The sequence below is a fragment of the Porites lutea genome, chromosome 4, assembly GCF_958299795.1.
Source record: "Porites lutea chromosome 4, jaPorLute2.1, whole genome shotgun sequence".
NCBI lineage: Eukaryota > Metazoa > Cnidaria > Anthozoa > Scleractinia > Poritidae > Porites > Porites lutea.
In genome coordinates, this window is record NC_133204.1 from 43014823 (window position 1) to 43025407 (window position 10585).

The 10585-nt window shown below is 39.0% G+C and overlaps 1 pseudogene; it reads left to right on the forward strand.

The window, feature by feature from the left end:
* Positions 1–7216: 7216 nt before the first annotated feature.
* Positions 7217–9758, forward strand: LOC140934728 (carbohydrate sulfotransferase 11-like; annotated as a pseudogene).
* The last annotated feature ends 827 nt before the right edge of the window (positions 9759–10585 follow it).

Sequence of the window (10585 nt, forward strand, 5' to 3'; positions counted from 1 at the left end):
ATAAAATACTGTAAAGAACTGAAGAAATCATCCAAATATTGGATAAAAAAAGAAACGATTTAAGAGTTGAAGAATTGTTTAGGAACAAAGGAGATAACTTCATGGACTGTAAATTAAAAAACCAATTCAATGGCGACTGAATCGCGTTTTGCTAGCTAAAGTTGTTTTGTCTCGACATTTTTTAGCAACTAGTTGGATTTTACCTAAGCAATTATTCCTCTAGCCCTCATGGCCTCTGAGTCAATAGCCCATTCGCTGTTGGGCTATTGACTCAAAGCTCATTCTGGCTCGAGGAATAATTGTTATTATTTTTACTATAAAATCTCGGATTCCTTTGTCTGTTTTGAGGGGGATATATTACATAACCCCCGAATCAACTGTCTGAAAAGCTGGGTGCGGCTTTGATTTTTTGAAGGGAAGAGCGTAGACTGCGCGTGGTCATTTGCGTGTCTCGGGCGTTTTGCTCGACGGACTAAAAAAAAAAGAGAGACTGCTCGTAAGAGCGGGGCTAATGAACAGCTAATTAAAATGCGAGGGGATTGTTCCCTTGTATATTAATTCAATATCCCCTCGCATTTCAATTAGCTTTTCATAAAGAAAAAATTCACAAAGGTTTATAGGAAATATTAAACACGACGCTATATTAAGAGGGTCGTGAAGGGGTAAAATAGGAACTGGGATTAGCCTTATTGTGGACTGGGAAAATGGGATTTACTCACTGGGACTGGGATTTAGCCACTGGGAATGGGATGAACAATTATAAAATGGGAATGGGATTTCTTTTCTTCAGCGGTCTTTGCTCCAATATTTTAAAATAGAAAAATAAAATTTCGTAGCAATAGACCTTGCACTCCTCACTAGAGACCGTGAAATCAGTATTTTTCGCAGAATGAGAGATTTTCTTCAGTCCAGGTGAAGGTACGTGTATCCAAATAGCGTCAATCAGTGCTTTTAATTTATTATGCGCATGATTTTGCAAATAATCATTAGTAATGGGATTTTAGATTTGGTAACTGGGATTTTGGCAAAAATTAGCCTGGGAACTGGGATTTGGTACCCCCCTTCACGACCCTCTATTAAATTACTAAAATGAAACTGAGCTGCGTTTCTTTTGCGGATTCACGGATTTTCTTCGTTGTTGGTTCATCGATTTCCACAGCCAGAACGACAGTTCGAAATTGAACAGCGTCTTTAAAATTCTACAGTTCCACGAAAGTGTCACAGTGATGGTAAGGTGTTCCGTTCTTTAACCAGTCATCCCAAACTCGTGTACTCCATGAAGACATGTAGTTGACCTCTTTGTGTTTTGTGGTATTCTTACTTCATTCCTCGACTGAATTTCCTTGTCAGTTACAGCAGTGATCCCTCGCCCGAAATCTTCTTTCTCTGTAAACATGCAGGTCGGTCGAAAGATCCTCGGTGCGAAAATGCTTGCTCGTTTTCTACATCCATTAATGAAGATTCAAATTGTTTTCCCGCGAAAGCACTTGCTGTACCCGCCACTGAAGCTGCTTTACTTTGGGTAATAAACGGCTCTACTTTAGCTTCTCATGGGCACCCAACGTCAATTTTCGCAAAAATATCTGTTCGGGAGACGATTTGAGATCTAGAATTTTCGGAACATTTTTAGTAAAATTTCCTGCTTGCCTGCCTCTCCTAGGTTTTTCGGACATCTAAAAAATGGTATAATTGCCCATTTTTAACGGATTTTTACTCTCAAAAAAATCAGCTAGAATTTTCGGGAGCCTTATTTCTAACTGAAATTTTCGAAAAGCTAAGGTAAGTTTTGATCCCTATAAGTTTCGGATCACTAGACTTTCAGCTTGGAAATCCGAACAGATGAAAAAAAATTTTAGGGGATAAAAATATGCCTACATATACCGTTTAAATCATGTTAAAATACGTTTAACAATGCTATGTTTAAGTGGTCAGTTCGAACTATATTTTTGGTGGGTGCCCCTGACTTCTGGCTCTGAATCGCTCTACACTGCTAGGCCCTTTAGGCTCTTTCTAACATTCACTGCGAACCACTAATTTGAAATGCGACTTTGAAAAACTAACATAATTAAAAAGCTGAGAAACCTGTGAATGCCACCAGTGCCAGCATGGAGTGTTAAAAAACAAAAGAAAGATGAACAATAGAGGCATTTTTCGTCAATGTATTTTTACATCCCTTGAGGAATCCTCGCAAATGTAAAATAAGCCGTTTATCGGCCTTCAGCTCGTGGTAATGTGATTTTTTCCCCTCGTGCGTTGCCATGCCAGGCCAATAACCATTATTTATTTTTACATAAGCTCGGATTCTTTTGTTCTTTTTTGGGGTAATATATTACATAACCGGCGAATCAACTGTCTGAAAAGCTGGGTGCAGCTTTGTTTGTTTGAAGGGAAGAGCAGGGCTAATGAATTGCTAATTAAAATGCGAGGGGATTATTCCATTACATTATCCCCCCCGCATTTCAATTAGCTTTTTAGAAAAAGTTCACAAATGTTTATTGGAAATATTAAACACGACGCTATATTAAATTACTAAAATGAAACTGAGCTGCGTTTCTTTTGCGCCACATTCACGGATCTTCCTAAATGTTGGTTCATCGATTTCCACAGCCAGAACAACAGTTCGAAATTGACAGCGTCTAAAAATGTTAAAATTCTATAGTTCCACGAAAGTGTCGCGGTCATGGTAAGGTGTTCCGTTCTTTAACCAGTCATCCCAAACTCAAGTACTCCATGAAGACATATAATTGAACTTTTTGTGTTTTGTGCTATTCTTGCTTCATTCCTCGACTGAATTTCCTTGTCAGTTACAGTAGTGATCCCTCGCCCGGAATCTTCTTTGTCTGTAGACATGCAGGTCGGTCGAAAGATCCTCGGTGCGAAAATTGAAATTGTCAACTGCTTACTCGTTTTCTACACCCGCAAATGAAGATTCAAATTGTTTTCCGAAAGCTCTTGCTGTACCGCCACTGAAGCTGCACTGAAGTTGCTTTAGTTTGAGTAATAAACGGCTCTACTTCTGGCTCTGAATTGCTCGACACTTCTACTACCGTTTAGGCTGTTTCTAGCATTCACCGCGAACCACTAATTCTGACTAATTTGAAATGCGACTTTGAAAAACCAACATAATTAAAAAGCCGAGAAACCTGTGAATGCCACCAGTGCCAGCATGGAGTGTTAAAAACCAAAAAAAAAGATGAACAATGGAGGCATTTTTCGTCAATGTATTTTTACATCCCTTGAGGAATCCTCGCCAATGTAAAAATAAGCCGCCGGTTTATCGGCCTTCAGCTCGTGGTCATGTGATTTACGCACGAGGGGAATAAATCACATAACCCCCGCTTCAGGCCGATAACCCTTACATAACCTTCGGAAGTACAGGGGCGGGGGAGGGAAGGGGGGCTTGGGGGGGGCTGGTTGCCCCCCCCGTACTCTGGGGTTTTTATTATTATTATTATTATTATTATTATTATTATTATTATTATTATTATTATTATTATTATTATTATTATTATTATGTTCCACGTTCTTAGACATGATGAATGACATTGGCATTGACAAAAACAGTAGCCCATCCTGACAAAAAGCAGCAAAGTTATATAATCAAGAAAATGATAAATATAGCCATCAGAGCAACATATTACATCTTTTGTTGTAGAAGTAGGAACTGGGATAGCCCAGACTTAATGCAATTTTGAATTTTTTATTTTTTTTTTTGCTTTTGTTTTGTTTTGTTTTTTTTATTTGTTTTTGTTTTGTTTTTGTTTTTATTTTTTTTGTTTGTTTCTTTTTTCTTTTTAATAATCCAATCTCAAGCAGCATTTGTAAATTGCCTATACGTAGCGAGATTTACAATTGTACATTCAAAAACACAAATAAAGTTTGCATTATTATTATTCCTAGACGATAAAACATCATTTATTAGTGAAGAATATTTAGGGAAGGGGAGTGGAGGGAGGGGGGGGGGCTTATAAACTTTCTTCCCCTGAAAAAGGGGGCTTATTACGGAGGGAGGGGGCATATTTGAGAGGGGGGGCTTAATAGAGGATTTACGGCCGAGAATGAAATCATAGAGCCTGTGAATGAATACGTCTCATCTCGCTCTCTCCCCTTTCATGTCTTTGAACAACACTTCTTGATGTTTTGCGATGATGGGTACAATGTATTGCGACATGAGTTATTACATTGTATTTGTTTCTTGTAACTGATGTTCCTTTTCTGCTTTTTGTGAATCTTAACGCCCATACCATAATAATACTTGTAAAATTATTTAACAATTATTGCTCGAGCCCGAATGAGCTTTGAGTCAATAGCCCATGAGGCCGAGGCCGAAGGCGAATGGGCTATCGACTCAGAGGCCATGAGGGCGAGAGGAATAATTGTTTTAGTAAAATCCAACTAGTTAGGTCAAAAATATCGACAGAAAAGAACTTTAGCTAGCAAAACGCGATTCAGACGCCATTGCTGTTTGGTTTTCAAAGCCGGCGCTTTTCGCTACTAGTGGGTTATAACATATAGCCTAGTAGTAGCTGAACCAATCAGAACGCAGCATTGAAAATAGACCACTAGCTGGATTTCACTAAAGCCAAATATACTAATGTTATCGTCAAAAAGAGAAAGGAATTACTGAAAATGTTTACCAAATTATTCCTCGAGCCTGAATGGGCTCCGAGTCAATAGACCATAAGGCCGGCCGAAGGCCGAATGTTCTGATTGACTCAGAGGCCACGAGGGGGAGAGGAATAATTGTTTTAACAAAATCCAACTAGTTGGTCAAAAATATCGAGACAACAACTTAAGCTAGCAAAACGCGATTCAGCAGCCATTGTTTTGGTTTTCAAAGCCGGCGCCATTTCGCTACTAGTGGGCTATAACATATAGCTTAGTAGTAACTCAACCAATCAGAACGCAGCATTGATAATAGACCACTAGTTGGATTTTACTAAAACTTGATAGAAAACCTTTGATTATTTTATTTTGCGCGAATCATTAGTTAGACGTTATTTTCACTTACTGTAAACGGACCTATATAACTACTTACAGAGAGTATAAAGGCATAATAAAGATAGTGTAGTTCCCCGCCCCCCCCCCCCCCCCCCCACCCCCCGCTCCCTCCCCAAACCTCTAAGAACACTGTTTTCGTGATCGTGTGACGGATCGATGCCTGCATGAAGACATCTGCAATCCATCATCAACAGAATACTTTCATCTCATCTCATCTCATCTCATTAAAGTAGGAGCGGCCGGGATTTTTATCATAACATTTGAGCCTGGTTAATTTAGCGATAGAGCTGTCCAGGACGGTTTTCACTGATCGGGAAGAGAAAAAAAAAACAAGAGAACTTGAATGTTCTTATGTTATTTACACTCCGCTCTCTTTCCGAGGTAAGCTTCACTTTGCATTAATGTGATGGTCTCGTAACCCAGGGGGATCAGTTTAGTTGCCATATCGAGAATCGAAGCATTACATTATATTCGTACATTAAACTTTAAGCATCATCAACGGATTCAACGGTATCCTTAAGCCTACCGGTATCGATGTCTAACTCAAGAGTTCATTATGCGAATCATCTCTTATAATATTCAATTTGACCCGCAGTAAAGATATGATATTATCAAAAAGACTTGTCGTCTGCGGCCTTGGCCGTTTTAGTATTTGCCTTGTTCCTTTTGCATTTCAAACACCGAAGAAAACAAAGGTTCCTTGTCAATCTACAACTTCCAAGCCAATTCTGAAGTTTTTGTTATTTTAGTTACTTAAGAAACGAGCCGAGGAACAAAACCGAATATTTTAGCTCAATAAATATATTTTTTAATATCTACTAGAAAAATTTGTAGATATTACGCAGAGAAATTGAAAAAAGAGTAACAATAGGGATTATCTTAAAATAAGACAAACAGTACTCTTTTGAGGAAAAGTAATCTTTCTTGAAATTATACGACTCTATACATATTCAATTTCATTCAGTCATAGAATCCGCAGACGCGGCAAAATGTTGGTTGGGGCAATTTGTTCTGATTGATCGAAAACAGCTGCTCATTGCTGTTTATAAGCATACAAATTAAAAAGAGTGGATATTGTTTTTTTAGTGATCAATTGGTTGTTTGACCTAAAGACAACTGATTTGAAATTCTCTTAGAAGAAACTTGCTTGCAGTGTTTCTGAATTTTATTTTTCCAATATCGATCTGGCGTCGAACAAGAGACTAATAACCCTTACCTTTGAAGATAGTTATTTAGTGAGACACACTTTACCAAAAATACAGTCGAAGCTCTCGTAAGCGACCACCTGGGAGATTCGGAAAAGTGGTCGTAACTACAGTCTTCGACAAAAATAGTTCAGCTGATAGCTGGGACTCTTCCTCTGAACGCTGTTTTTTCCTTTCTCGCCGTACTCCCCTCAACACTGGGAGAGCGGGAAGACAGTGAAGTGTCCCAACAATTTTGACTGACCATAGGTCGTAGTCGCTTAAGCTATACGACAGCTCCAGAAACTCATTAATAATTCATAGAGGGAAAAAGAGGGAAATAAATGTTCAAATAGTGTCTTTATTTCTAATACAGACGCGGCTCAGAACTTTAATTCCAATTTTTTAGGTCAAAATAGCCCCAATCTACATATTAGTGCCAGAAAAAGTTATTATATATGGAAACATCTTGAAGCCGTTCAACATGTGAACTCACATTTCGTCACTTTACGAGAGTGATCGCAAACTCGGGCTACATGGGTTTAATACTCACACCTGAAAACTCTATTGATCCTTTTCAACGCACTGTTTTGTCAGCTGTTTTAATTATGTTTGTTTCAACAATAGATTCGAATAGATCACGCTTGAAAATCGAGTAAGGTTCTACAGTGCGAGATTCATTGATTAGTGATTGGGTATCACGAATTAGTTAAATGCGGAAATACGACAGTAAACAAGCTTTAAAAACTTTTTAAATACAGGCTATAAACGTTAGAGACAGTCCCAGAAACAAGCTTCTATTCTGTAAACAAAAATAAATTGCGTTCGTACTACCCCCTACTTTAAGTCAGTTCTTCCCAACAAACTAACGCCAAAGGCTAACGAGCCCCCTGACATTCACTCCGGGGCATTAAACCAAAGAAAACGAGGGAAATCTATTAGCAATAATCTATAAGATATTTTGAATCATGCGTTTGATGCTTGAACATAATCATCATTATTTTTTTTCGTATTTATTTTGTTCACAGGATATGGGAAGCATTAGAATAGCTTTTACGTGTCTTGTACTTGCAAGTGGCGTCTCCGTTTTCTTTTTCTTTCCTGCAGCAGAAAGAGAGAGGGTAAAAGGTAAGAACATTGTCCACTTGAAGGGGCATCCTGGTTGTTGTTTTTTGGGCCCAAGGGGGGGGGGCTATATTCATAAACCGATTAGTCCGTAAATGAGCAAGTCAGGCACCTTTAAGTTGGTTTGGCGATAGAGTCTGTCTGGTATCTCTTCATACAGTCGCACCTCTATGTGAGACCACCTCACAAAAACCACCACCCATCCAAAACACCAAAATTCTCCCAGTGAAATCACTACAATTGCAACCTCTCGTAAGCGATCGCGACTACTTTTTCGATGACAGCATTCGAATTTTTCATCGTTTTCATCCTCCTGTAAGTGACCACTTAAAGCATTGTTTGTTCTCTGTGCTCGTTGTACAACTTAGAAACTGCATGCAATGAATTCTCTTCCAAACTGTAGATGTGTTCGGTCCTCCGCTAGGAAGAGGAGCCTTCCGGTCCGCTTCATCAGAATCGGAATCCACTGAGGTGAAAGAGAGACTAGGGAGCTTGAGTAACGACGAAGGCGACGGCAACTAGAACGGCGAAAAAAGCAATAGTTTTATTGGCAAAACAACAACTTTGCACGAGCCGCACACTTTTTTGTACATTTCTTTGTTGCACGACTATCACGTGAAACTTTGTAGTTTCACTTTATATGGAGAACGTGAACGAAAGACAACAATTTTCTTTTTCTTTTTCTGATATGACTTTTGATACAGTCATTTAGAGTTAATTCCAGAAAAATTCCCCAATATTTGACAAATCGAATGAAATGGGATAAGAGTCAGATGAAGTTTGAAACGTCACTTTTAGAGTGACGTTTTCGCTGCCGAAGACGTCGTAACCATATAATCCAGGCATAAATTGATTAAGAATCCGTCGGCAAAGCTTTGACGGGTGACGAAAAAAAGATCCACAAAATATTGTTTAAACTGAATTTAAAGACATTTTTCTTGGTTTTCAGCTTTAACCTCCCTTCGTTTGGCGGATGGTATAGTAGAGGCAACGTCGGCGAAATCTGAGGTAAGAAAAGTAATAGCCTGCCGAACAAAGTAATAGCCTGTGTCGTATAGAGTGTTTTCACTCACGTGGCCAGCATCTATGCAAATGTATTGGAACAAAAGAAAGCGTTTGTATAAGAAAAGAGTTCAACTCCCACAGGACTGATTTGGGACACCAACATGGCCGCGGTTTCATTGCTTTGGGACACCAAAATGGCCGTCGTGACGTCATGTGAAAACACTCTGTACGTAATTTAACATCGGTCAGTTAGTTCCGGGCCCCCAATGGACTCAACGAATTACCAGCAGTCCATTTCGAGTTTCCCTTCATCCTTATTGGCAAATCGACAATGGCTTTTTCAAAAGGCCAGTCATACCACGTACTTAAATTCTGGTATACGAGTGGGGGCCCAGAACAAAGACATCGGTGCTGTTTCGCAGACGGACTTAACCAGAGACGTTTCGTCTGTAGCGCAGGCCACATCAGAGGTGGAGCATTGTTTTTACCAAATAGGTTTGTTATGTCAACAACCAAGGAATAATTAAGTTTTGTTTCCTTGTTTGCAACTGCAGCTCGCTGCCTTCATTCTATCCAGACAGGAGAAACGCAAGTTCCTAATATCATCTTACTGTAAAAAGACAAAATCAAGCCCTTTGTTTCTACCAACTGGAAGTTTACTAAACCATCTCATAGTTGATAACAAGCACAAGATCCTATACTGCTACATCCCCAAGATCGCTTGTACAACTTGGAAGAAAATTATGGCACATCTGCTTGGAATTAAGAACAACAGATCTGTACACAGCCAACATTTTCCACTTCTCGGCTCTTATTCAAAATCCAAGGTTCGCTATATTTTACATAACTATTACAAGTTTATGTTCGTTAGAGATCCGTTCGAGCGACTCTTATCGGCCTACAAGGACAAATTCACAAGACAATCAGACTATGTTTCCAAGAAATATTCTAAAAAGATCCAGTGGTCAGTCAGAGAGAGACTGGGTTCTAGTGCGAGTGTCTTAGTGGACAACAGGAAATCAAATTCTCTGATTTCATCCTGTATTTGATTGACGTCAGCAGCAAAGGAGGCCGATATAACGAGCACTGGCAGCATTATGACAACCTGTGCCATCCGTGCAAGATTAAGTACGATTTTATTGGACATTATGAGACCTTAGAAGAGGACGCTCGGTTTGTCTTACACGACACAGGTGTCGATCGCTTCGTCTCTTTTCCTCCTGTTCGTTTTACTAGTACCAAAGACAAATTGGCACAATATTATAGCAAGCTGCCAAGAACAGATTTATTGCGGCTTCAAAGAATTTATCAACGTGACTTTGAAATGTTTGGATATAATAAAATCTTCATGGGTTTCCAATGAACTCGAACTCAGTATCACTCTCAGTAGATTGACTGTAATAATTTTAGTTGGTTATAAAATAAATTAATAGAATTTCCTAATTCCTCGGGTTGCTCGTGTTTACATACCATGATAATAAAAAATGGGGAAGAAAATTTCCGGTTTTCACTTTCACGCCATCAAAAATGAAAATCAAAATTGCGCAAAAAATAAAATCCAAAATCTCGAAAGTGATCTGAGGTTAATACCCGAAAACCCTTGCGAACATTCTTTTTATTTCAATTTTTCATACGCGAGATAATAAAAAAATATTCGATGAGGTTTTTGTGACATCCGGAATAATCAAGGTCGAGGAAAGTGTTATCAGCCGAGCCGAAGGCCGAGGCTGATCACACTTACCGAGACCTTGATTATTTTGGATATCACAAAAACCGAATCTTATAATTGTTTTATTATACATTGTAAGAAAATAACGACAAAAACACCGTCGCAAGGAACCTGAATTGATATAATTGTTATTGGAAGTCATGCATTGCGTGCGTAACCTACTGATTAGTCAGTTATCTGCCAGCAGACAACTAACTTACCTCTAGGTTGCGCTGATTTTCAAAATTAGCTGTAGGCTTTTAGCCAATGAGAAAAAAGATAGTGAGTACAATGTATAATAATCAGAGTAATGATTTACCCCAATTTCTAGAGCGTTTTCACACGACGTCACGGCGGCCATTTTGGTGTCCCAAAACAATGAAACGGCGGCCATGTTGGTGTCCCAAACCAGTCCTGTGGAAGTTACTCTTTTCTCATGCAAACACTTTCTTTTGTTCCAATAAATATTCATAGCTGTTAGCCACGTGAGTGAAAACGCTTTTTAGAACTTTCTTTGGAGACGCCATGTTGTTGCCCATCTGGATGGGCACCGACAAGGCGA